The sequence below is a fragment of the Adiantum capillus-veneris genome, chromosome 1 (assembly GCF_014529385.1).
Source record: "Adiantum capillus-veneris isolate H3 chromosome 1, ASM1452938v2, whole genome shotgun sequence".
NCBI classification, from domain to species: Eukaryota; Viridiplantae; Streptophyta; class Polypodiopsida; order Polypodiales; family Pteridaceae; genus Adiantum; species Adiantum capillus-veneris.
In genome coordinates this window covers 106,498,827-106,512,667 of record NC_140931.1, presented here as the reverse complement: position 1 = coordinate 106,512,667, position 13,841 = coordinate 106,498,827, and positions in this window count along the sequence as shown.

Below are 13,841 nucleotides of genomic sequence, written 5' to 3'. Positions count from 1 at the left end.
GGTTCTGTTTGATCCAGTCACAATGCAAATGTTTCAAGCCTTTGCAGTGTTTACGCAGCAACAACAAGCTGCGGAAAGGAGGGAGCTTTCCTCAACCAAAGTGCTTCAATGTTTGGTGAAGAAAATGGACCAATTTAAAGGTAAAGATGTAACAAATTATCTTTGCGGATATGTAAAGGAGATGGAACTTCACCAAGTGCCGAAAGCAGAGATGGTGCAAAGTTTTGAGCTAGTTGTGGTTCCCGAGATTAGAGAGCATGTAAGAGGAATTATAAATGAGCATAGGGAAACCTGGGAAGCATTCAAATTAGCCTTGAAGGAAGAGTATTTCATGGAGGACTCTGAAAGCATAACGAGGAGGACTTTTTTAGAGTGGGTAGTTCATTCAAAAGAGGGACTTTCACCTACCGAACTGCTAAGGGAATTGGAACGTTGCTATGATCAACTTTTAAGGACTGAGAAGGCTACCTTAAACTCAAAGAAGACAGAGCTCTTTTTGCAAGCCATAGGTAAAGAGATTCAAGAGAAGTTAGAGATACTACTTGAGGATAAGGAGGCGGAACAAGGCTTAGAGACTAATTGGAATGAAATTGAAGACGTCATTTCACTGCTAACTAAGAGACAATGACGAAGAGATAAGATGGTAGTCAGTCCTACTCAAGTCCCAAGTATTCATGGGAGTCCCATAAAGCCTATTATTGTGGTTCCAAAGAGTGACAAGTCCATTCTAGATGATATTTTCAAGCGAATTCAAGAGCTCATGTTAAAGATTACATGGCTAGAAGAAAAGGGGCAACCATCAGGACAATTTACAGGGCAAAGACCTCAGAATAGAGAAGGCTTTGTAAATAGATGCATATGGTGTGATAGTACTGACCATGGAAGGAGGGATTGTGAAATTTCTAAAGACGCTTTGACAAAGGAGCTCATTTTCTTTAAACATGGAAAAATTCACTTAAGTGAAACAGGTAAGCTCTTGGGGACGAACTTTGGAAAAGGCGGGATGAAGAAGCTAGTTGAGGACATGGCTACTAGCCATGCCATCTCAATGGTTGAGGCAGCCGCCTATGGGTTGAAGGTGGATCCTATTAAGGAAAAGGGATTAGTCAAGGTTGGAGAAGAGGAATCTAATGGTATTGGAGAGCTATGTCCATATGCATGCGCTATAGAATCTGATATGAAGGGTAAAATGACTACAGAGGTTTTACATGAAGCTGGAGAAATGACTATAGGGATATGAGGGGTTTTGGCCATGTAGCATTGTAGAGCGGGATTGCAATGGTACAAGAAGAGAAAAGTTCCTGCATGATGTATATGCAAAGGAAACATTTTCTAGAGGTTTTGTAGGATTATCAGACTATGTATCTATTCATTTTATAGAGTGTAAGGAATTAAATCAGGGTGAATGACAACATATAAATAGTGTACAAAGTGGTTTGAAGATGAAAGGTTTGCTAGAAGATGATGAATTTATTGCAGGTATGTTTGATGAGTGCTCGTTTGTGGATACTATGCAAGATTTGGAGTCTTTAGTGGATTGGAATTTGCGTGTGGGAAGACAATTTATCCTTGCTTATTCTCAACTCCTAGTATTTGAAATCCAACATCTCTTTTACAATTTGTTGGAAATGGAGCAAAAGGTCTTTATGGTTATCGTTGCCATTTCTCGGAGGCATCAAAGCAAGTGATTTCTTTGAATCAAAAATTGATTGTAGAAAATGCTATTTTAATTCAAAATCATCACTTATGCAATTGAAAAGTCAATCCTCTCACCGAGACTATATTTGAGCTGGAGAGAGATTTGAAAAACTCTTGTATGAAGAATACTTCTCTGGGATTGAGGCAAAGATGTTGAACAGTTTCTAATATTGAAACATTGAAAGTTTGAGGTGGGTGACAGAAGAGAATAATTAGAGCCATAAATTTTCAAATTTAAAAAAGAAGAGAAAGAGAGAGAGAGAGAGAGAGAGAGAGAGAGAGAGAGAGAGAGAGAGAGAGAGAGAGAGAGAAAGAGGGGGGGATATAATATTACACTCGGTTACAACTAAAATAATCACTGTCAATTGATTAACATAATTGGGCATATTCCCAAATCTAAAGAGAGGAAGAGGGGGAGAGAGAGATAAATGGATTACATGACCAAAAAATTTTATAACTGCAAAATGTTTATGAATCATCTTTCAAAAAATCTCTACATAAGGCATCACCCAATTCTAAGACCATGGCTCTTAAATCAATAAAGAGAGGAACAAAATTGTCGTTTATGGATGCATTGCCTTCATCATCTTCGAGTTCGTTATCCTCATCTCATCATCTTCATCATCATGACCATCATCCTCGCTAAGACTTGTTGCCGCTGAACTTGATTCATCAACCTCCCTCTCCTTTGTTTCCACCTCATCCAAAGTCGGAGGTGGAAGAGGATCAAAGATAGTCTCCACTTCATTAGTGGAAAAAATGGTCTCCCTCGAGGTGTTACGGGAATTATGAATCAAAGTTTTGGTTGGTGGAGCTCAAAGTGAGTAACATTGGTATAACTAATGCTACAAGCAAATAAGAATAAAAAAGGTACATGTCACTCACCTGCTCACAATTGCGCGGTAAAACTAAATTGTCATACCTCCATGTGTGATGCACACTAGAGTCCACCATGTAGAGGCCACTCTCATGTCGTCTAGATACATTTGCAAACCACTTGCACTTAAAGATGAAGGTATGAAAGGTTCTAAAATTAACCTTTAGTATCCTTTCAATAGTTCCACAAAACCCGGTTTCATCACCGTCTGTGTCAAAGTTGTCCATGATGAAACGATCCATGGTGGTTCTACATTCTTCAATGTGGCACGTACGAAAGTGACGACCCTTTTACCACATAGAGTTAACACTAGGTTGGTAATGGGACACTTTTATGTCCTGGGACACTTTTATGTCCTGGGACACTTTTATGTCCTGTTAAGTGACCATTTTCCTTGAATTATGTCAAGAGTTTCAAAATGGATTGTGAGGTGCTATCTGTCTAGAAAGTTGTCTCATGAGCTGAAAAAAACTTGACATTTTTTTGGAATATCAATTCCATCTTTAACCTTGTCCTTGCACAACATTTCACAACCTAAACTCTGTGAAAAAACGGTTCTTGTTTTTGGCTTTTTTCAACTTTTTGCAACTATACCACTCTAGAATTCATGTTTGTGAGGTCTATAATGCTAGAGAACTATCTTCAGTAGTCCTCAACATGTCCTAATGCTTCTAGGGAGAAATAAATGTTAAAGTTGTAAGTTATGACCAAATTACAAAAATTATCAAATCCTGTTTTTTAGCCAATTTTAGCTCTTCTATGATTTTTTTGGTGGCTTTCATGATATCCAAATGCAGTTTTGATTTTCTATGTCGCATATTGTAACATAAAGCTAATATTCCTTGAGTTTTGGGGCGCCTAATACCCTATTTTGTATAGTAGACAAGGATGGTTGATTTTTTCAATTATAGAAGAAAACGAAACATTCTAGTATATCAAGTATAGCTTTTTCAATATTGTTAGTTTATTGTGACAACTACATGAATTTTGTAGGTAGTAACCATATCTAGTCATAAGGATCAAATTTAGCTAGATATTGAATAGTTTCTATGGGATTCTACAACTCATAATGTTGAACCCAGTTTTTTCATGTTTGCTGTATTTAGCACTTCATCTTTGTCCCCAAGATTCCCCTTAGTAAGATATGTATTATTCTTTTGACATGCTCCATGGCTCCTTATGAACCTAAAGGACAATAGGAAACTAAGAAAACATACATATATTATTTGTATTGAGCGTGGCTATAGAAACTTTGATGGTAGGTTTGCAGAATGGTAAAAATTAAACTTTTTTGTACCTATTTCTTTTGGAAAAACAAAAAATAGTGAGTGAGAAGCAATCATATGTTCTGATCACCAACCCATTGAAGTTAACTAGGGAATTTATCTCAAGTCCTAGAAAAATCCCTAATCTTATTTTTATGCAACAAAACATAAGAAATGACTGTTTTGATGAAAATGTACTGGTCCATCAACTTTGGAGGCTTGGTGTGACCAAAAGATGAGAAATTTTACAAGTTTCTTATTTTTTCCATGTGAAGTAGGCCTTGAACTATAACCTCATGAAAGGATTTTACAAAATGAGTGGATCTACTATGGTTTTGGAGGTTTTTTTCAAAACCCTTAAAGGACACTTTTATGTCCTGTTAGGTTACCAACCTAGTGTTAAAGGAAAGGCACTACAACAAAGAAAAATATATTTATTTATCCAATACATATCAAAGATAATTTCAAGAAATACCATTACAATATGGTTTAGGTATATGAGTACTATAATTTTTGGTACGCAGGCTCGTGCATAATCCCATTCTTTGTAGGTGATGTCTTCTCCGTGTACTTTTTCCTCGGTCATTCTCTCATGAATCCACTCTGCACTAATGAGATCTGAGAAACATGTAAGGTGTCTAGGAACTGGGGGTGCCCTCCTTCCTCGATGTGCTTGTTTCCATGCTTCCCTCTCTTGCAAACACGTTGCCTTTTCCACTGTCCATAAGTCCACCCACTTGGTCATAATCTTGGCATTGAGAATACGAAAGTTATTGACCACTCGGGATAGATTCATATCCATGTTAAGTAATTTCCCCTTTCCACTTGGCAAGTGTGAAGTCATCCTTGCATCTTCCTCGTCTCACCACATGCGAGGCATTGAAGGATCAACTTGTGCCAAATAATCTGATATGTAAACAAATGCCTCTTGAATGATCCACCCTTTGGCCATACATGCCTCAGGTTTAGACTGTAGCCGCAGAAAATCTTTGAGAGTCTTTAAAAAATTCTCTAAGAAGAACATCCATCGTGCATGCACTACTCCACATATAGCGATCTCCTCCACCACGTGAACCAAGAGGTGAATTTGACTAAGAAGGACCGATTGAGGAAATACATTGACGGGAGCAAAGCGAACCCCGAACCCCGACGGCCTCTAAAACACCGGGGACAGAATGGCGTGCCTCGAGCCTGTCATGGTAAAGCAAACAGGGGGCACCACCTAGCTTCAGCGGCTAGGACGCAAACAACACACCACCATAACAAAGTTTTCATCCAAGAGAGATGGATGCTTGGGAGTAATGATGAAAAGGAAAGGGAATGAGATCAAGTGAGAGAGAGAGAGAGAGAGTGTGAGGGAGGGGGTATAGCGGCTTAGTACTTAGGAATCACAAAAGGATGGCGAATCTGCACACCCTTCACATATACACAACCTCATTCCAAAACACAAGACTAGGTGGCGATTCCGCACACCTCACATGGGCAAAACATTGCAAGAAAACATACTCACAAAACCTCAAGCTTTATTTAGAGAATTAGGCGATGAAATGGGAAGCATAGGGTAGGGGAATGAGAAGGGAGAGAGTGGTAGAGCACATGGCGGATAGGTGGGAGTTGATGGCAAAGACTCGCACGAGGATTATGGCCATCATCCTTCATTTAGTTGCCCTTCATCTTCCATAGCCAAGGGTGTAGAGGTCATGCTCAAGACAAGCATGGTGATTGCGGTGATGGTGATGGTGTGGGTGTGTGTGTGTGCACTAGGCACACACAATGCATAGTGTGTTCTTTGGTGATGTTGTGTGTGTATTTAGTGTGATGGTGACCCCTCTTTATATAGGGGAGGAGGGGAGCGGAATTCTAGAATTTAGAAATGAAGAAATCATTATATACATAGGCCATGTGACTGTGGGCCCCACTTGTCTGGCTGTGTGTATATGTGCTAGAACAGCAGTCTCATGAGAGAGAGACTAAGAGAGAGAGATGGGTTGATGAAAAAAAGTGAGAGGTGACATGGAGAATAAAGTAATTACAAGAGGGGAGAGAGGGGAGTGTGTTCAGAGGTGAATCTGTGTGCAGATATGTGTGAACACAAGAAAAATCACGTAACCACCGGGTGGGGATGGATCTGTGGGCACCTTTTTCAGTGAAACTGAGTGTGTGTGAGTGTGGGGGAGGTTATTTAGCTACAAGAAAAGAGACATGGCGCCCTTTAGAGAGAGAAGGGGGTATTTGGGTCATGGGATATGATAGGAGAGAGAAAGAGGGGGTGGGGTATACTATTTTGGAAGATAGGGTAAGTTGCATGTGAGTTAGGGTGCATTATTGGTGAGAGGTGGGGTAGCTTGAGGGGAGAGAGAAAGGAGAAAGGACAAGGGGAAGAGAGAGGGGGTTGACCTTTTGAGTGGAGGAGAGGAAAAGTGACACCCAGCAGGGCAACAGTGAAGAAAAAGGAGGCAAGGTGGGGATGGGCTACCCCGCAGGCATGAGGTGGCCTATTTCACCTTTCTTATATATTTACATAATCATACTTTATTTTTTTCTTACTTTTTCCAATGCCTTTTATCACTCCCTCCATAAGAGGGGGTTTTCATGGGGTGGGGACGAGAGAAGAGGGGTATGGGAGCTTGGCTTGTGAAAAGCCCCCATCAACATCTTCAATGGCACACATAGTTTTTGCTGCAAGCGTTTGAGTAGCAAGGATAGCATCTATTTTGATTTCCTTGGACCTCACAAATTTGCAAGAAAACACACAAGGATACACTAAGTTCTAGTTGAGATTATTGTATATACAAAAAAGTTGTAGTTGAGTGGAGTCTTGTGGTGTACCTTACTAGCTCTCCTAGTTTAAAAATAGCATCCCTGACTTTCTTGTCCAGACATATACACATACTCACCGGCAGAATGAACTACAATGTAAATCAAGGGAAGGGAAAGTGAGTGATAGTCATACACACAAACATGATAAATCAGGTGGGGATGGGCTACCCCGCAGGCATGAGGTGGCCTATTTCACCTTTCTTATATATTTACATAATCATACTTTATTTTTTTCTTACTTTTTCCAATGCCTTTTATCACTCCCTCCATAAGAGGGGGTTTTCATGGGGTGGGGACGAGAGAAGAGGGGTATGGGAGCTTGGCTTGTGAAAAGCCCCCATCATTAGCCCTCCCCTTTTGGCTAGAGGCATTCATGTCTCTAGCTCATCTGTTTGATCATTATCGTCGAAGGTGGCGGCTGATGGTGTGTCCTCATCTGGAATGTCAATTGGTGGAGCCTGGTCAAATCGAAGAAAATAAGGTTTAAGTCGCCAACCATTTACCCTGGTTTTATGAAGTTCTCCATCAGCCTCCATAAGCTGGTAGCTTCCATTGGCATATTTTTTCCTGACGATGAAAGGACCTTCCCATCGGAGTAGGAGTTTCTTATCCTTGCACGTGTCGAAGCGATTGTCATAGCGGAGCACCAACATTCCTTTCTTCAATTCTTTTTTCCGGAGATGCTCGTTAAAGCTAAGCCGTCTATGCTCTGCTTGTGCTGCATAATAATTTATTGCTTCTTCTCTGTCCAGCTGCAGTCTTTCCAAGTTGATGATGTGATCTCTCAAATGAATGTTGGGCTGTTGAAGCTGGGTTGCCATTACTCTGAGACTTTGTAGTTGCACTTCAATGGGCAAGATTGCTTCCTTACCAAATACTAGATGATATGGTGTGAATCCCAAGGATGTACGAAATGAAGTTCTGTAGGCCCATAAAGCTGGTAGTAGATACTTATCCCAGTCTCCAGGATGATTGTTTACCTGCTTGGTAATAATTTTAGAAACCATTCCATTTACCTTTTCAACTAGGCCATTACATTGAGGGTAATATGGTGAAGAGTGCCTCCTTGTAATGCCTAGTTTCTACATTAATTCTCCTACCAAGTCTGCTCTAAAACCTGGCCCTCTATCAGAGATGATCTCTAAAGGTGTGCCAAACCTATAGCATATGTGCTTGTAGATAAATTTAGCTACCTCTACCGCTGTGATTCTAGTGGTGCTTGTAGCCTCTGCCCATCTATTCATGTAGTCGACCCCCATGATAATGTAGAATTTTCCTGAGTTGGCCCTAGGTAATGGCCCAATGGCATCGATACCCCATTTTTCAAATGGGCCATATGAGAGAATAGGTGTCTGTGGTTCAGGCATAAGTGACCTAGTGCCGGCCTTTTGACACAACTTACACGTTTTGCACCAATGGTGTACATCACGGTTGAGGCTAGGCCATATGAAGCCTGCCTGCAAGATTTTCCTACTTGTTATGTCTAGGGCAAAGTGACCACCACAAACCCCGTCGTGACAACTAGCAATTACTCCCGTGATCTCCTGAGAGAGAGGGACCTTCCTGAGTATTTGGTCCTTACCCTTATAGTACAAACCGTCAATGATGAGTCGATACCTTGTGGCCTTCCGCGTCAGCCATTGCTTCTGTCCCTTTGTTAAATCTGATGGGCATTCCCCTGTTTCCAAAAAATGCATGATGTCAGGCAAGGCATCACTTCCTTGAAATAGAGGGAGCTTTAGTTTTATTGCTCCAACCACCACTTCCTGTAGTCTTTCACTTGCTAGGGCATCTGCTTCTTGGTTTTGAGCCCTTGGGATATGGTGTATTTGAACTTCTTCAAACTTACCCAACAAGGTTTTTACACCACTTAAGTGAGTCCTTAAACTAGGATTCTTGCATGTCCATGCTCCATTTACTTGCCTTACCAGAAGTAGAGCATCCCCAAATACATTAAGGCGTTGTACACCTTGCGAGACGCACCATTGTAGACCCTTGGTTAGTGCTGCATACTCAACTTCATTGTTAGAATGTGAATCTAACAATTGGCCCAACGAAAATACCTTTGTCCCTTTGTCATCAAAGACCACTATGCCTGCAGCTGCTTTGTCGGACGCTCGCTTGTAGGTTCCATCAAAGTAGAGAGAGTATGCTCCTTCTACCATCGGTGGTATTGGAGGTAATCGGACTTCTCCTTCCTTAGATTGCTTCTCCTTCCTTTCAAAGACTTGGTAGGTCATGAGTCCCCCCAAACTTGCCCTTGTCGTGCTTTCTACCTGTAACGTGTAGTCAAACTCTTGCAGACGAACTAGCCATTTAGTAATTCTAGCAGACACATCCATGTGTTGTACAACATAGGGAAATATTTCATCCGTGGTTAGAATCACAAATTGCTTAGGCAGCAAATATGACCTAAACTTTGTAGTTGCAAATCTAAGAGCTAGGACTAAGTGTTCCACATGGGTGAAACCTTTCTCTCCTGCTGTCATCATTCGACTAGAGAAGTAGATTGGCCTCATGAAAGATGTCACCGTATCCTTTTGGAGTAGCACAGCCCCCAATGAGTCATCACCAACACTTGAGGTGACATAGAATTTTTCATCCCACTTAGGTGGTGAGATAGTTGGCAGAGTGGCTAAGACCTCCTTTACCTTGTTGTAGAGATGTTCTCTTTCCTCGTCCCAAGTGAAAGTTGATCTTTGAGTGAGTTGTTGCAGTGGTAGAACAAGTTGTGATAGTAGATGTATGAATCTACTTAAGTACCTCACCTTCTGTAGAAAAGAGACCAGTTGACGTGCGGTCGTTGGTGAAGGTAGGGCTATGAGTGCGGACACCTTACTTGGGTCGGCGTTGATACCTTTTGCTGAAATTTCATGGCCTAGTAGAATGACTTTACTCTCCCCAATGTGGCATTTATCCACATTTAATTGCCCACCTAGGCTTTGCAACCTGGCCAAACCTTCAGTTACCTTTTCTAAATATGAAATACGGGAGCTATATATACAAAAATCATCAATGAACACTCTTATGGATGTTCCAAAGAACGGTTGAAAAACATATGTGACATATCTTTGGAATGTGGCAGGTGCATTTGTGAGACCAAATGGCATAACCCTGTATGCAAAACAACCCCATGGCATGATAAAATTGGTTTTTAGCTGATCTTCCAAGGCTATGCGTATTTGAAAGTATCCAGAATAACCATCACAGACGGTATAGCATTCAAAACCCGCTACTTTATTCAGAATTTCATCCAAGAAAGGGAGAGGAAAGTGGTCTCTCTTTGTAGCTGCATTTAGTGGTTTGTAGTCAACACAGACCCTCCACTTACCATTATTTTTAGGCGTCACCACTACGGGTGACACCCATTCTGAGTTTTCTACAGGATAGATGAATCCCGCCTCCAGCAGTTTCCTTATCTCGGTCAAGAGTTCCTTTTCTTGTATGACCCCCAGTCGTCGTAGCTTTTGCACAACTGGTTTTACCCCTTCCTTCAGCTTAATATGATGTTCCACCACTGTAATGCCTGTGATTCTTTCATAGTTTTCAATGAACAGGTTAGGAAATCCCATCAACATTTGCAAAAAACTATCTTTCTCCTCAAGTGTTAATTCCGTAGACAACATACCCTTCAACCTACTTCCTCCTAGGCCAGGTGATTTGCTCTCCTCTTCATTGGGTTGCCCTTTTGGTGATGGATCACCAATTGTGCTTACCCTTTGTGGATCCTTCATAATGATACCCATCACATCAATGAACCTGTCACTTTCGTCGGTGGATGTGGTCTCCTCCTCAGAACTGGAAGATTCGCTAGTGGTTTCATCTGCCGATGTTTCCAGATTCATTTGCTTCTGCTTGCCAATCCTCATGTCGTAGTAGCTTGTCTCCCCTTTCTTACTGGTCATGCGTAGAAGGCCAGTACCCTAGTCCTGTTTTGCCTTCATGGCCATCAACCATGGCCTTCCCAAAATTAGTGGATAGCCCTCCCCCTTAGTAGGCATTACAAAAACATCTACCTCTACCTCAGTGTTGAAAGCTTTGATTTTCACGGCACTTACCACACCCACACACTTAACTTTTGCGTTGTTTGCCATCTTTGCCTTGCATGGAGAAGGCCTGTCAACCTCGAGCCCTAATCGAAGCATCATAGCTTCGCTCATTACACAGATTTGTGCACCTCCATCAATGTAGGTGTTTCCAACCCTCTTTCCTTTTATGTTTATGTCGACAATTGGAAGGATGTCATCCATGTTGCATCCCGAAATTTCTCCGGCTACCTTTGTTTTGGAGCGTCTTGTACTTACCATTTTAGACCATTGTCGCCTTACTTTTGGTGTAAGATGTGGCAGCTGTGGCCATGTAATCTTCGGTCCTTTGTCTGCCACATCCAATGTTAGATCATAGGGCTTAGAACTTTCCCCTAGCTGGAAGTCGGTGATGCCCAATTTTCGTCGTGGCCTGGATGGCCTCTTGCTAGTTTCTCCTCTCATGCTTCTCTCATCATCTGATTGTGTATCTTTCTCCCTCTAGCTCTTTTCACAGTCATGGCTTCAAGTGGTTCTAAAAAGGTTACCTTCTCCTTACCCTTGTCCCTCTCCTTTGCTCTGGGTGGATCCACTACTACAAATTTTCCTTTCTCTTCTAGCCTTATGATGTTTACAGGGCGATCAGGTGGTGGGGCTGGTGGAAGAGGTGGGATGGATGCTTGTAGTGGTGTCTGGGGTGAACGTAGAATTTGTGTTGGTGGGGGTGGTGCTCGGGGTGGGGGTGTTCTTTCTCTAGGGGGTGACAATTGGTTCCTCCTACCTCCTCTATTATAGTTTTGTCGTGGTTTGGGACAGTAGTACATACCGTGACCGTCTTCTCCGCAGTTGTAGCAATGATACTCCTTGTTTTGTCATCGTGCTCTTCCAAGGTCTTGATCTCTTTCTTGACTCCTCCCTTGTTGTATTAAGTGGACAGACAAATTCTGCAGTTGGTCAGTAATATGGGCCAACATATCTTGTTGGTCATCTCTTACCCCAAGAGCCGGTGGTGGTGGTGGAATGGTGGTTGTCGTAGTTGCTGGTCGATGCGATGTTCCTACTTCTGTTGACTCGGTTTCTTTGGCTTTCATTCGCAGCTTCTTGTCCTTAAGGCGATCAATCTCAACGGCTAACTCGTACGTAGCCGGGAATCTACCTTTCACCTTCTCCTTGAGAAGCGGCCATAAACCATGCGTGAACCGATCTTTTTTTAGGAAATCGGGTGCAGATTCCCTCCTTGCCAGTGACTCAACCCACCGTTCCCACAAACCCACAAATTTGGATTCATAGGTGGCATATTCTAAAAGACCGTTCTTGCTTCTGAAGTGGTACCTCCCCCAAAGCACCTCTTAAAAGCGGTTTTTAAGGGTTCCCAGTCATCCTTGGTTGCTTGTGGAAGTGCATTGTACCATGATCTAGCTTCTAGCTTCATGAGATGCTTAAAGATTCTAACCCGGGATTCATCCGTATCTTTGTTGCTCACTACACATGCTAATTCAAAGTCGTTTAGGAAGTCTGTTACCAAATCCTCCCCCTTCTTTCCTTTAAATGTTGGAAATGCTACACTTGCCATGATTACTGAGAGAGAGCTAGAAAGACACACTGCTTAACTTGCAAAAGTTTTTTTCTTCTTTACAAGGAGGCGTGTATATCCTCTTATACTAGGACATAAATTAAAACTTCAAACGGTACATTGCCTTGTACCAAAGGTAAGACAAATGGTTGATCTGATGCCAGAACCTCAAAAACCGCTCCCCACCCAGCATGGTGTCAATGACGTGCTGGTAGTGAGCCTTCAAGTCCAGTATTACCTTGATTGAGCGTACACGTGTTGGTACGTGTGATCTGTCTTGAGGTAGGTTGTACTGATTCATGTGAAGCTTAGAGGTGCTTAGTCACTGTCCAAGCTTGTGGGAGACGGTGGTGTTCTTTCCTGAAACAAACTCAGTAGATCCCTAGTTTCTCTAGTGAGAGTGTGATCCAATGCTTCCGTTATCTGTGCTGCAGCATCAGGTGCGACTTGAAAACTGACTGTGATAATTACCTCGGTGACTTGAGTTACCCGATTCTCAAAGTAGAATAGTGTTGATTCTCTATTGTGCAGAGCTCCTTCCATTTTGTTGTTGTGGGTTGTTTGTAGGTTGCGGACATGGTTTCGACCTTCTCCTTCTTCTTCTTGGCACTTGGCCTATGTATATCCACTGGGTTTGGCGTGTTGGTTGACTCTCCCACTGCAAATCGATTACCGTTACGCGTGGCACTCGAGCTTCGATGGAGATACGGAGTTCGTCTAGTTGTGCTTGGAGCTCTTCTTCTTCTGTCGTCCAATTAGCAAATCCTGCTAGCCATTCATCCATTCACAATAGTTTAGGGGTTTCAGTCTTGTAAACTGAAGGATTTCATGAAAAGATCCTCAGTGGGGGCACCAAATGACGGGAGCAAAGCGAACCCCGAACCCCGACGGCCTCTAAAACACCCGGGACCGAATGGCGCGCCTCGAGCCTGTCATGGTAGAGCAAACAGGGGGCACCACCTAGCTTCAACGGCTAGGACGCAAACAACACACCACCATAACAAAGTTTTCATCCAAGAGAGATGGATGCTTGGGAGTAATGATGAAAAGGAAAGGGAATGAGATCAAGTGAGAGAGAGAGAGAGAGAGAGAGAGAGAGAGAGAGAGAGAGAGAGTGAGGGACGGGGTATAGCGGCTTAGTACTTAGGCATCACAAAAGGATGGCGAATCCGCACACACTTTACATATACACAAGCTCACTCCAAAACACAAGACTAGGTGGCGATTCCGCACACCTCACATGGGCAAAACATTGCAAGAAAACATACTCACAAAACCTCAAGCTTTATTTAGAGAATTAGGCGATGAAATGGGGAGCATAGGGTAGGGGAATGAGAAGGGAGAGAGTGGTAGAGCACATGGCGGATAGGTGGGAGTTGATGGCAAAGACTCGCACGAGGATTATGGCCATCATCCTTCATTTAGTTGCCCTTCATCTTCCATAGCCAAGGGTGTAGAGGTCATGCTCAAGACAAGCATGGTGATTGCGGTGATGGTGATGGTGTGGGTGTGTGTGTGTGCACTAGGCACACACAGTGCATAGTGTGTTCTTTGGTGATGTTGTGTGTGTATTTAGTGTGATG